Source organism: Dysidea avara, chromosome 4 (assembly GCF_963678975.1).
Source record: "Dysidea avara chromosome 4, odDysAvar1.4, whole genome shotgun sequence".
NCBI lineage: Eukaryota > Metazoa > Porifera > Demospongiae > Dictyoceratida > Dysideidae > Dysidea > Dysidea avara.
The window spans coordinates 16315324-16330489 of record NC_089275.1 but is presented as its reverse complement, the minus strand read 5'-3'; the positions used below and the strand labels follow the sequence as shown (position 1 = coordinate 16330489).

The following is a 15166-nucleotide window of genomic DNA, read 5'->3' as shown; positions in this document are numbered from 1 at the left end:
TTCCAAAATCAGGCGTGATTACTCGAGCTACAACAGGAATTTTCAAACAACTTGTATGTCTTTAGATAGTTCAAGGATGTGGGACTTTGCACACCAACTTCCTCGACTTCTTTGTCTGGTGGCAGCAGACCAGCAAAGTCATTTCCGATTAATACGTATGATCCGGAAAAAAGATCGATTCACGGACACCCACACTCAGAGATCAGCTAGAAACTAGACATAATATAGGGAATTCAATTACAAGCAAATCACCCTGTAGACAGATCAGCTACAAACAAATCACCTTGTAGTGAGTTCAGCTACAAACAAATTGCTCTGTAGAGAGATCAGCTACAAACAAATTATCCTGTAGAGAGATCATCTACAAACAAAGCATCTTGTAGAGACTTCAGCCACAAACAAATCAACCTGTAGAGTTTCAGTTACAAACAAATCACCCACTGCAGAGAGATCAGCTACAAACAAATTACCCTGTAGAGAGATCAACTACAAACAAAACGCCTTGTAGAGACTTCAGCTACAAACAAATCAACCTGTAGAGGTTACAGTTACAAACAAATCACCCACTGTAGAGAGATCAGCTACAACCAAATCACCCTGTAGAGAGATCAGCTGCAAACAAATCACCCTGTAGAGAGTTCAGCTACAAAAACAAATCACCCTGTAGAGAGTTCAGCTACCAAAAAACCACCCTGTAGAGTGATCAGCTATAGACACACATCACCCTGTAGAGAGTTCAGCTACAAACAAATAGTGATGGTATGAGATGTATTTTTCTTTATGAAACACCTAGTCTTACATTTGTTTGTTTGTTTGTTTGTTTGCTTGTTTGTCCTTAATTTTGTTTGCTTTACCGTGACCATTTATTATGCTTATTCTAATTCTTTAGTACAATGTTGTAATTCTAACTGATAAAGTGTGAGAGGTGAGGATGGTGACCTCTCAATGCCGCTTCAAAAATGGTGACCCATGCAAATATATATAGCGAGTGTGTAAATTACAAGCATGTATGGCAGAGTTCATGTAGCTAATTCACATACGACATGACTACCTTCAGATTATAAAACATTGCTATTTTAACTTGTACTTCACACAGATATGATTTTTGTTAATAAAGAAGTTGTCAGGGGTGCAGACACAGGGGTATAGAAACAAAATTGCTCTCTACAAAATAGCCCTGTATACACGTACTTGAAATAAGGTGGTAATAAAAATGAATTGTGTGCTGATTTAAATGCAGTAACTCTGTGTGCGTGTGTGTGTGCGTGCGTGCGTGCATGCGTGGGTGTGTGTGTGAGTAAGTGAGTGAGTGAGTGAGTGAGTGAGTGAGTTAGTGAGTGAGTGAGTGAGTGAGTGAGTGAGTGAGTGAGTGAGTGAGTGAGTGAGTGAGTGAGTGAGTGAGTGAGTGAGTGAGTGAGTGAGTGAGTGAGTGAGTGAGTGAGTGAGTGAGTGAGTGAGTGAGTGAGTGAGTGAGTGAGTGAGTGAGTGAGTGAGTGAGTGAGTGAGTGAGTGAGTGAGATGAGTGCTTGCTTGCTAACTTCTTTTTCATACTGTTGTTTGTACGTGTGACCAGTGCCTGCATTCATACATTCATCTATTATTAATGTCTGCCATAAAATAATGCCATTTATTCCCCAATAGGTTCCTGAAGACTACTGACTTGCAACTAAACTGACATGCAGCCATTAGATTGATTATAACAAATTTTTTTATTAATTTTAATTATATGTGATCACGTGATCCCAATATAATAATGTTATATGTATAGTCCTGTCTAAATGGGTTTGCTGCAAAGGAGAGATGCTAAACTACTGGAATCAAGTTTTCTGTATTGTGCGGCCAGGACCGAGCGCCGCCAGAAATATTAAAAGCTAGACGGTGTGGAGAGAGTAATAACTCAGTGAAAACCAGGATCTATCCTTCGTTAACAGAGACGAGATTTCGTGCAAACGAAGATGATAAGAAGCTAAGTCTCTTGGATACAGACCCACGTAAGTTCGTGTTGTGCGTAGTGTATAGACGGGTTGCCTTTTTAAGGCGTGGTCGTTTTACCGTAAATTTTCCACATACTTTCCGAGTTCGCTAAGTCAAAAATGTATTATGGCCATTGGAGAAAATGAACGTTTCGGTTAACTTTAGCAAGCAAGAGTTAGCCAGCCTACAGAACAAAAAGTATGTTATAGAGAAAGGTTCGAGCTATAACATATCCAGCGTGTAAGGTGAAGGCTGAACGAGAAGATGATTTTCTCTCAATCTCGGGTTTTTGGAAAGCGATAAAACTCGCTGAAAACATTCTTTGTAAGACTTTGCTACTACTTAGAATGATAGACTGGATGGTTTTAACTCATCTTGTACCTTTGAAGAACCAAAAACGTTTGTCAAACTATTTTAAACAAGTTGATGTTGTGCTACTTATTACCTAGTTTATTTGATTTATCATACGAAACTCGTCTAGAGAGACTTGGTTTATATTCACTGTATTGTAGACGTCAAAGGGGAGATCTAATTGAGACCTACAAGATATTGAATGGTTACTATGACATCAACCCTACCTCATTTTTCACTTTGAGTAATACGGATACCACCAGAGGTCACCACCGTAAACTCTTTAAATTTCGATCTCGGCTGCTAGTGAGGCATAATTTTTTCACCAACAGAGTAGTTAATTTGTGGAATTCTCTTCCAGCAGATGTTATTTCTGCACCAACTGTGGCATTGTTTAAGAAGAATCTTGATGATTTATGGAGAACAACAAGATATGGGCACTCTCAAAGGCCTGCGGTACTATCCATTTGGTGCATATAGACACACATGTCAGAGAATAATAATATAGCTTTGAGCATCTTATTTAAAGATCACTTTCTCCATACCTTGCAGCAGTTTGGATGTGTGACTACTGGTTAAGACAAATCTACACTTCTGTACACCTCGTAGAATGAAATTTGTGTGTATATACATGGCTTATAGCAACTGTAGCAATTAAACCAAGCACTTTATAATTAAGTCAGAGTACTGATGACTACAATAGCAGTGCTAATATAAATGTAATGAGCTAGTCATTTTGGGAGTGGGTAGCCATGTTAGTAGTGTGCATACTAAGATTCTGTCATATAAACCATTGGCATATAGCTTATAATGTATGCAAACAGTATAGATCCTTGCTAATCCAAACTCCAATAATATGAACACTTGCTAATCCCAACAGTAGATAAGACTGTTCTATTAGGGTATTTTGTGAACAAGTGTTTGTTCTATTAGAGTATTTGAATAGGGTTCTGTATATAGCCATTATTCTGAACAATTTCACTACATTGAGAACAGAGCTGTTCAGATTATTGAGGATCCACTGTTTAATAAATTGGTATAATATCCATTTTATTGTATTATTAGCTTACAATGTGTGACTGTTGTGCACACGTACAATGAAATTAAGTGATGGATAACTCTTAATCATTCTATGATAGTTCTTCTCTGTGTTGGCTGGTCCATCTGTTGCCCTATAATTTTGATAGCATACTTTAACATTGTTAGGAAGTTGTACTGAGCTTTCATGTCTTTGTATTGGTTGGTACTGGTGACATCAGCTTTATAATATTACCATGTATTTTGTGTATGTATACTGTGCACATGGCTTTCCCCTTGTTATCATTTAAACTGGAAAGTTAAAACCCATTGATTTATCAGAATTCCATTCAAATGCTCTAATAGAACATACACACTTAAACAAAATAATCTAATAGAACTGTCACTTTAATTTGAATAATAGAGCATTTGTGTATCGATAGCTGAACATTAAAGGGACCACTGTACTAGGGTATGTGTGACCTATTAGAGTATTTTGTTATTACATGAACATTGTATTATAGTAAGTGTATGTTCTATTAGAGTAGTTGAACGTAACTCTATTATAAACAAATGGGCTTCATTTATTTGAACAAATGCACTTAACTGAACACTTTTAAGATTGAATTGAAACAGATGTTCAGATAGTGGAGGTCCTACTATATTTATTATTTATCACAGTTAGACAAAGCAAATACAAATTGTTTTACACGTTAACAAATTTACTTGGTTATGTGTGACCCGGTCCTAGTAATAATAATAATAATAATACTTCTAAAAACCAGGCGCCATGCAGCTAGCTAACTCATCTGGAATAACCATAGACAGTATATACTACTATGAATTAACCAACTATGTATTACTACTTTACAATAGGGTAGTTTGGGTTGTGCAATAATATAATTAGCTATTTCTCGTATTTCGTAATTCATGAAATATTCGTAATTCGTTCAATTGCGTTGCTATGCACTGCTAAGGAAGCGTTTGTTAAATAAACCGCTTTTACCAACATATTACGCACAAAACTATCTTCTAAACTGTTTTATAGTGTGACTAACGTGTTTTTTCCCACAAATTCTCTCGACAAAGCCTCAAAGCTGCTCTTCATTTTCATTCGCGTAAGTAAGGGATACGCCCCCTTTCAACTCGAAGCGATAGGCTATTCCTGGCAGTGTACGAGGCCTGCACCGTTGTTTTTCAGTTGCTAAATGCCTGAAAACCTCAAGGGGAAGGTAGTCTGAGGAAAGTCACCACACCCGTATTTCAGTCCGCCGAAAAGAAACCACCTCAGAGCAGAGTTCACCTGTGCAGAAGTTTAATACAGACTTCATTTCACTTTTACTTCTTACGTAACAGCTGCTTTTACCGTTTTTAAACGATTTTGCTCACGTGGGTGCGTACGGACAAACATAGGTAGATAGGTACACACACACACTTTTACGAAAATAATTTCAGTAAACCAGGCGCACGCCCACAGCCGGCCTTCGGCCGGCTGTGGGCGTGCGCCTGGTTAAAAATGGTTTTTTTGTTGACTTCTTGACCAACATTGTAATCATGCGTAAAACGGAAAGTCGCGTTTTCTCGCGTTACACAAGGGACACGCCCTAAATAGGCAACCCGTCTATAGTGTTTAAAACCTTTGCATTTTATAAAATTCAGTTGCCAGCCTTAGACCACCTTCATTCCGACCATTTAAGGTACTACATGTAATTTTATGGTGCAGGTATTACTTTCAATGCAGAGCCGAGTTAATGTTTAACCTGTAGCTGTAGAATCCCTTTCAGCACTGTATATTGTTTTCGCTTCTCAAATATCAGGCCTACGACCCAGTGACTAAAAAAACTATTTTTTACAACTAGCCCAAACCTGAGATCAGGGGGGAGTAGAAGTACATAAGCACATATGAACAAAATTTTCTTTTGTGTTTGAATTACTTATTTAGTTTTGTGCTCTATATTGTCACAATTGTTGTGTAGCAAAATTTCAGTGAAGGCAATGATTGAAGGGATCTCAGGGGAGTGTGGGAGCATATTTACCTGTAGTTGAAACATAGTTGTGGCCAGATTGAATCTGAAAGCAAATTGAGATAAGTGACTGAGATCTTGAACCAGGCAATAGCAAACAAACTTACAGTGATGTACAAGCCAATTCTTTAGATCAAACTATTGTTTTATTAGATTTTAAGGCAATTATTTTATATCGATAGTGGACTGTGAAAATTGCCATAGCTATACGTTACAATTTTAGTGGACCATAAGTGGAAAATTTTTGAAAATGGCAATCTCAAAACTGGACCTTGAGGTACTTTTAGTCAAATCCCTGCAAACATGCACAGCACATGTATGTAATTCAGACTTTATTCTTTTCTGTGGTACAGCTTGCTATTTAGTCTGACTTTTACAACTAGCCAAATCACCATTTACAACTAGCCAAAAGTCATTTACAACTAGCTTTTTGGCCACAACTAGCCCCTTTTTTTAGCCCCTGCTACGACCCCTGATTTCTTATAATGTGGACAATTCTTACGATGGCAGTGATCAAAAACAGCTCTACATGAGTAAATATTAGACTAAAATGATATCTTGTACGATAGGTTTAGCCGTATTAAGTTGTTTATTGTGTATTGTATGACAATGCTTGCCCACAAATGATTCAACTTTGGTGTTGCTGTGTACGTATTACATATTTTATAATCTGTTATCTCAGCTTATGGCGGATGACGAGTGGACACAGTTCATCAGCGGTAAGAGTATGCATTGTCTGCTCTTATGATTTTGTATAATTATTATCTCTTCAGAGGTACAGTTTCTTGTCGGACCTCTTAATTCTACAGGTTGTCAGTGTACAACATCTGCAGTGTTACTTCCTTCAATGGTAGCTGCTTTCCAGCTTTAAAGAATCTGGTAGCGACCATATGTGGACAGTTTTGTTCTTTTTTACGGAGTTGTTCAACCTCATCTTTTAATTACTTACAGCTGTAAGTGCATTAAGCCTGATTGTGTTTTTATTTATTTGCTTTTCAATAGGATAGGAATTACAGACTTAGTCTCAGTTCTAAGAGATTCTTCTTATTGCTGACATCTGTAAGTAAGTACACTGAGACTGTCCAGTATACAATTTATATTTACCTTTGTTTAGGTTTGTGGAAACTGGTCTTATTTCTTCTGGGAACTGGCGTCTGGTTAGACTCACTGATAACAATTGTAAGTACACCAAGTAGTCAAGAATATGAAATATGTTTGCCTCCATTTAGGGTTGTGAGATTTGGTCTTATCAGACTTGTCTTAGTTCTGCATGGATTGTCAGTCTCAGACTCGGTCTCAGTTTCACAAGATTGTTACAAACTGTAAGTACAATGGTTCAGTATATGCATTATATTTACCATCTTTAATAGAGTTATGGGACCAAGCTACCATTCTACATGGTAATACTAGGTTTCCAGGCAAGGTCTAGGTTTTATGAGATTCTTATTTTTACAAACTGTAAGTCCAACAGTTGACACATCATATTTACCATCTTTGTATTAGAACTGTGGGACAGTTCTACCAGATGTCATTGTCACAGAGTTCTATATACATGGTGATGATAATACAGGTAATTAGTAATGGAACTTGTGAATTGTATTTACTGTTTTACCTGCTGTAGTTGGATAAAGACTGATAAATGACGAAATTGATTTAATACTATCATGGCCAAGGAGACATTGATTTCCTAGCTGCACCTATTGTGGTTTTAACATTTTTACAGAATTAAATTCATTACAAATATAATTATAGAAATTATTTAATTAAGGTAGCCACAGATTATAGGAAAGTAAAAAAGTTCAGTAGTATAGTAGCCAATATATGGTTGAAATAGGCTTGGTATAGTCTGATAATACACCGCACTATACTAGTGATTTAATCTCTAATATATGTTTGTCTTAAATATATTCAATAAGCTTGTTATAGTAAAGTCCTGATCTAATAATATATGCTGTACTATTTCATTCTAATACTAACATAATAAGACTGTTATAAACCTTATTATTCTGAACTTTTTTCACAGTGATATACGCATGAGCCTGAGGGCTGTCAGGCCTGAAGGCAAGTGTATTTATACAGGCAGAGCACAAGTGCACGTTGTATAACTATATTGTACCACTTACCTAATAGGTGGGGAGAGTCTCACAAGACAGCTGTAACAGTTGTAAAGGCCCGGTTTCTGACTTTGATTGTGGGTAAGGCCACTCCAAATAAATTCTCTGTTTCCCGTCCACCGCCATTATTCCGTATTCTTCTATTATTTTCCGGTTATTCTTGCATACTGATAGGCTCTAGTCTCGCGTAGCTAGACCCTTTTCTTTCTTTTGTGTGGGGGTGGGAAAGAAAAGGGTATGGTGAACATAGTATAGCATAGTCGTTGGGCTATCTCGAGATTGTGGCGATTCTACTGCGCAGCTTCCGGATTGTTGATTGGCACGAATGACGTGATTTGCTAATATTTGCGTCATTTGCATCCTGTTACCATAGCTACTACTGAAATATCTATGGTAACAGGACGCAAATGCATCAGATCACGTCATTTGCACTAAACAACAATCCGGAAGTTGCGCAGTAGAATCCCCACAATTTCGGATAGCCCAACGACGATACTATACTATGTTCACCAGAACCTTTTCTTTCCCCGCCCCACACACAAAAGAAAAGGGCCTGGCTACGCGAGACTAGATAGGCTCAGTAAAAGCTATCTTGAAACAGTGTCAGCTCACGTGTCAGCAGTCCTATCAAGTCAGCACAAACTTCACGTTTGTGTTATTTTTGCAACTTACAAGGAAGGAACAAGCTTATGCATGCTTTTATGCAGCCTTTTTGGCAGTGCCAAGCAAATAATGGCTTGAAAAGCTAGCCAATCTTATAATGAAATAATGGAAATGGACCGCCCGCCTGCATGCAAATATGCCTGAGTCCAGGACGGGAAACAGAGAATTTATTTGGAGTGGCCTAACTAAGTCGAACGTTGTAATGATGTTCCCTCTACAGTACTGCAGCCACCTGAGATAATGAAAGCTAGTACACTATGGGTTGTATCACTACACTGCATTCACTGTTTGAATCTTATCATGTAGTGCTCAGCATATATGCCAGCATGATCACTCAATCGCCATATTAACTAAGTGCCAGACTGATTGCCATAGCGATTCTCTCAAGCGAAAAAAGCAGCTAATAGACAGTTTAAGTAAACAAAACCTAACTACCAAATGATACTAGTCTAATTCTTACTATTCACACTAGCTAAATTTGAATCTGGTGGCATGACAAAAACTAGTTACCACAATCAAACGTAAAGGTGAGTATTATTTAGAATATAATAGTTTTATTGAGTCATTGTCGAAGTGGACTACAGTTTAATCTGGGCTAAGATGGCACTAGACTAGTAAGGTATGTAAGTACATTTATATATATGTAGACTAGAGTTTTGGCCATCGTGTTGGCTTTTTCGATCGCCATTGGATGCTTGGTAAACATTATACGTACTGGTGACATTATGGCCCACAATCAACCTTTACATGTCAGGCTATAAAAGAATTCAAGTGATCTGTGAGGTGTCTTTCCACCTATTAGATGAGGTGTCATAGTTGTCTCGGCTGCCGGAACTTGTGCAGCCAGTGCAATATCTGTATATTGCACTGCGGTCGGTGCATTATAACTTATAATGTACTCGTTGCGGTCTGTAAAACTGCAACCAGTGCATTATAAGCTATAATGCACTCACTGCAGTCAGCAAGAGTGCCATATACAAATTATGGCACTGGTGGGGCCTTTGAACTGCCCACGCAGAGTGGTACATATACAGGCAAAGCACAAGTACCCGTGGTACAACTAATATGTTCTCCTTTAGCATGCAGACTTACCTAATTGGCAAAATCTTTAATTACTACATTTAAAAAAGCAAACTACTGCTGATGTGCTAAAATTTAATCCCAAAATCACAGGTTTTTGGAAAAATTCAATCTCACGATCACAGCTTGCTTGATTCTCTATATACAAGAAGAGGGTAAGAGTAAAACATCAAAGAAATCTGATGATCTCCGGATATAGTGGCACTCTTATTAGGTGTGTAATGTCTTGAGTTAACAAGATGTATGCACTCGTGGCAGTGTATATATCTTGTTAAGGCTGTGTAACATCATATGTACCACTTTCACACCTCAGATCAAAGGAAAGCCAGTGCATAATTGTGACCCGGTCTGCGAAAAGGGGTCTTATAGCCTTTCCAATTATCCACGTTTGGCTAATCATAACTCCTGATCTGCAAAAGCTATCACCTTGTAATTACACCCACAGCCAGTGCTATGTTAGGGGTGTGTAGAGACCAAATTATAGGCCTGTACCATATTCACAAGTCAAGGTATGGGTCATCAAGTATATGCACCCGAAAAGGCTATAAGACCCCTTTTCGCAGACCGGGTCACATATATATATATATCACATATCGTACTAACTCAAAATGTTGACGAGATATACGCAATGCTACCAGTGCGTATATCTCATTAAAACAGTGCATATATCTCGTTACACACTGCCTTAATGAGATATATGCACTGCCACCAGTGCATATAATCTCGTTAACTTGGGACATTGCATACCTAATAGTAGTGCACACTACATCCAGAAATCATCAGATTTCTCTGATATTATACTTTATCTCTCTTCTCATATATAGGGAAGCAAGCAAGCTGTGATTGTGGATTTGAATTTTGCCAAACAAGCTGTGATTGTGGGGTTCAATTTTATTACTTCAACAGTAGTTTGTTGTTTTTTTCTTTTGTAAATGTAGTGATTAAAGTAACATAATTAACACTAGTCTCTTAACATTGCTATATTAGCAAAAGTAAAATCAAACTACTGTTTGATGTATTAAAACTGAATCCCACAATCATAGTTTGTTTGGGAAAATTCAATCCCACAATCACAGCCTACTTGGTTCCCTATACATAGTGTTGTTTCAGTTAACTGTAACTAAAACTAAAAGTACTTTTAGTAAAGTGAATATATTTAAGTTAGCTAAAACTATGACTAAAAACAAATGTATATAATCACTATAACTATAACTAGAATCAAATCTATAATTATTACTAAAACTACAACTATAACTAAAATCAAATCTATAATTATTACTAAAACTAAAATTACTTACAATATAGCAAGTTGATCTTATTACTAAAACTGTAACTGCTTGCTAAATGTATTTGATACTATATTTATAAAACTATATGCAACTAAAATATCTATATCATATAGTTACGTACATACTATTAAATCTATAACTAATAAAAACTGTTTGACCAAAATTCATGAACTCAGTAATGTAAGTGCTAGGTAGTAGTGATGTAGGTAGTAGGTAGTATTGATGCAGGTAGTAGGTAGTAGTGATGTAGGTAGTAGGTAGTAGCATAGGCGGCGGAAATGGGGGGGGGGGCTAGGGGGCCTATCCCCCCCTCAGAATGATATCACACGAAATTATCCTTCTTGGAGTGGGGCTGAAAACTGTGATCAAGATCGAGATACTCTAATAGAGCAGTCACTCTAATAAAGCAATCACAGTATTAGAGCAGTATGTAGTGAGCTGTGTAAGGATTTTTATGTAGTTTATCAGAATAAATTCGTAGCTGGTGAGGTGGGCAGCTATTGTCAGCTGGTTGCGACCTTTCTTTTTTTTTTCGGTCTCATTCTCAAACCAGAGACAATGTAGTGCTTCAGTTCATTTTTTTCCCATACGTCTGGATCCACCCCTGGTCAGCCCCCCCCCCCTCATATCAACTACTTCCTCTGCCCCTGGGTAGTAGTGATGTAGGTAGTAGGTAGTAGGTAGTAGTGATGTAGGTAGTAGGTAGTAGGTAGTAGTGATGTAGGTAGTAGGTAGTAGTAGTATTTTCTACAAGTGGGGAATTGACATCTGGCAAACGAAACAGACTTACTGATAGTAACTTGGAAAGGGAAGTTCTACTAAGAAAGAATCATGTGACAGAGATTGCATCAAATGCACTGTATTAAGTGTTGTATTAATCTATATTATTAAAAAAATGACAGGTCTTGTTTATTTATTTATTTATTATTACTGGGCAGGCAGCTCTGCTGATGTGCCCAGGAAAAAAGGAATTTACAAAGATTTACAAGTATTAGCTAGCTACAATGATTTAAGAGTCTATAGTAATGTTAGTAAGTTATTAGTAAATTAGTTCAAATCATCGTGATCAATTTTTGCAGTGGGTAAGTTGTTCCATTCATTAATTGTTTTTGTGTAAAAGCTCTGTTGATACGTTACAGTAGATGAATTTGGAATAATGAAGTGTTGGGGGCGATACTGTCTGGTGTGTCATGTTTGGTGGAGATAGTGATGTGGAATTTCGAGTGCATAATCATTGTGTAATATTTTAAATATTGTTTGTAATCTTGTTATCGTGCGTCTTTTTTTTAGAGTGTCCCATCCTAAATTTTCCAACATAGATGTAACTGAATTGTATCTTACATAATCATTAAGTGCCCATCTTGCAGCTCTGCATTGTACCTTTTCCAAATGTTGGATATCCCCAGTATGGTGGGGATCCCAGACTGCTGCTGCGTATTCCATTGAGGGACAGACCATTGAAAGGTAAGCTGCAGCTTTTACATCTGTAGAGCAGGTGCTTAAATTACGTTTTAGAAAGTTTAGAGTTCGTGTGGCTTTACTTTCAGTGTGAGATATATATGGTGACCATGATAATTATTTTCTTGTCCAGTAATACACCAAGATAAAGATGTTGATCTGCAGTGGATAAGACTTGATTGTTGAGTTGATAATTAAATGTGAGTGGTGATGTAGACCTAGTGAATCGCATTATAGTACATTTGTTTATGTTGAATTTCAGTTGCCATGTTTCTGCCCAATTGGATAGTAGGTCATGGTCCTGTTGTAATTGAAGGGTATCCTGTTCAGTATTTATTACTCTATAGAGAAGACAGTCATCAGCAAAAAGACGTAATTGTGAGTGAATATTCTTGGAGATATCATTTATGTACAGAAGAACCATTAAAGGACCAAGTACAGTTCCTTGTGGTACACCAGATTGAACTGGAACTGGATGTGAGGAAATACCATTCAGGACTACACATTGAGATCTTCTAGTAAGCCATGTTTCTATCCAACTATAGATGTTGTTGCTTTTTCCATAGTATTTAAGTTTCTTGAGAAGTCTTTGGTGAGGGACATTGTCAAATGCCTTGGAAAAGTCTAGCAGGATAACATCAACTTGCCTCTGATGGTCCATAGCAAAGGACAGGTCCTCCACCAAGTCAATTAACTGTGTTACACAAGAATGTTGGGATCTAAAATCGTGTTGATTATTAATTAAAATGTTGTTTGAGTTAAGATGTTCTATGATGGTGTGATTTATTATGTGCTCCATTACTTTGGAACAGACAGAGGTTAGAGAAATAGGCCGGTAGTTTGAAGGCTCTGTGCGACTTCCTTTTTTGTGGATTGGACATACAATGGCAGCCAACCAATCAGTTGGTAGGGATCCAGAGTCAAGAGATTGAGAATAAATGATTTGTAAAACTGGTGATATCTCTTCTGCACAATGCTTTAATATATATGGAGATATATGGTCTGGGCCACTGGCTTTGTTGGTATCAAGTGTAGACAGCAGATGTTGTTTGCCAGAAACTGTAAATGTAATATTAGGAATACATGGTAATGAACTTCCAGAGTTGGCCATAGGAGGAATATACGTCAGGTTTTCTTGGTAAAGACTGATTTGAAGTAGTTATTCAGGACGGTGGCTTTACATAAATTTAGTATCTGATATACATTGACCATTCACTGTTAAGGTAGAAATTTCATTGTTGTCTTTGCGCTTTGCTCTGATATATTTCCAAAATTGGCGACTTGTGATACAAAGGTTTTGTATTACTAAGCTGGAAAAATGATACTGAAATTATAACAAGAGTTTTATTCACATAAAATATAGTCACTTGGTGCTTACTATTAAAGCTAAACAAGATTTTCTTATGCACAACTAAAACTATAACTAAAAGGTTTTCAGATACATAACTAAAACCGTGTCTAAAACTAAAAGGTTTTCAAGTTTTTAACTATAACTATAGAACTAGAACTAAAACATTTTCATGTACATAACTAAAACTGTAACTAAAACTAAAAGGTTTCATGTTTTTAACTCTAACTAAAACTAAATGGTTTTCATGTTTCTAACTATAACTAGAACTAGAACTAAAACATTTTCATGTACATAACTAAAACTGTATAACTATAACTAAAAGGTTTCATGTTTTTAACTGTAACTATAACTATAACTAAAACAACAAAGAGTGAATAGCCATAACTAAATCAATAACTACAAAGAATTAAGAAAGATTACTATAACTAAAACTAAAACTAAAATTATTGATGAAACTAGCTACAACTATAACTAAAACTAAAACTCAATACTAAAACAACACTACACTGTACCTATATAAGAGAAGAGTATAGCAACTAAACATTTTGCCAATCAGGCAAGTCTGCATGCTAAAGTAGAACATATTAGTTATACCACGAGCACTCATGCTTTACTTGTATATACGCACTTGCCCTCGGGCCTGAAGCCCTCGGGCTTGTGCGTATATATCAGGCAAAGCACTCGTGCCCATGGTATAACTATTACATATGCAATGCCTTAACGAGATATAAACATTGGTAGCAGTACATACCAGCGTTGAAACCGGGTCGGGTCATCCGGGTCACATTTTCTCCGGGTCATCCGGGTCTGACCCGGTTTACAATTTATCCGGGTCTGACCCGGATTGGATCACGTGAGAAACGAAATTGTTCGTTTGACGACGTGGAACTTATAAACGCTACCGCGTAGCTCTTTCGTGAGCCACGCCCACTTATCGCATTACTAACATACGCTCAGCCACGCTCATTTGTCAGTAAGTGTAGTATGTAGCACGAAATTGAGGGTATCTATAGTGAGGGGTAGCTATTGTCAGTAGGTGAAGACCTCTTTTTTTTGGTCTTCAACCTACAGCTAGGCTGAAGTTGCAATATTTACTCAACACGAATCGAACGCTCAAAATGTATACTCGTTCGCTCACTCGAGACTAGCCGAAACACGTCTCGGCTTTAATCAATCCGGGTCACATCCGGATCTGACCCGGATTGCTATCCGGGTCAGTGGGTCATCCGGGTCAGCAGTAGTGACCCGGTTTCAACGTTGATACATACATCTCGTTAACATTTTGAGTTAGTGCAATATATGATATATATGCACTGGCTTTCCTTTGATCTGAGGTGTGAAAGTTGTACATAATTATGTAATCCATGCATCAGTTAAGCTGTAAAAGAGTAAACCTTGGGCAAAAAAAGTTGTGAAATCAAAGATGGTGGCAAAGAAATGGCTATAATCATGTTTCATTCCAATCAGTTTTACTACTTCACTCATGCACTCTATCTATTATTGATACTGTTGCAATCAGAGGCGGAGGAGGGGAATTTATTTCAGGGGGGCTACACGACTGGGAAGCTATAGGGGTACATCTTACTTAGTGAGCAAAACCTAGGGGGTCTGGGGGTATGCCCCCACAGGAAAATTTTGAAAATTAAACCCTCTGAGATTGATTTTCAGAGTGATTTTAGCAGTTATCACAGTATATGGCTTGACTGTTGTGTGGTGACTGCTCTATTAGAATTCAATGTTAGGGTGACTGTTCTATTAGAGTATATCGATCTTTTATAACTGAAGCTCAGTATACCAGCTACAAGTATTTAAGGGGGGCTAAGCCCCTCCATAATATGTTTGGGA

General features: G+C 37.4%; 1 protein-coding gene and 1 long non-coding RNA gene across 2 annotated transcripts in view; both read left to right on the top strand.

Annotated features, from left to right (window-relative positions):
* The window catches only part of LOC136253309 (uncharacterized), a 154225-nt gene that overhangs the window by 69004 nt on the left and 70055 nt on the right, over nt 1–15166 (top strand). The gene's annotated exons all lie outside the window — the stretch shown is intronic.
* LOC136252291 (uncharacterized) lies at nt 12107–12491 on the top strand. Its single transcript, XR_010699449.1, has 3 exons — nt 12107–12170; nt 12233–12348; nt 12400–12491. It is a non-coding gene; the product is annotated as an uncharacterized lncRNA (long non-coding RNA).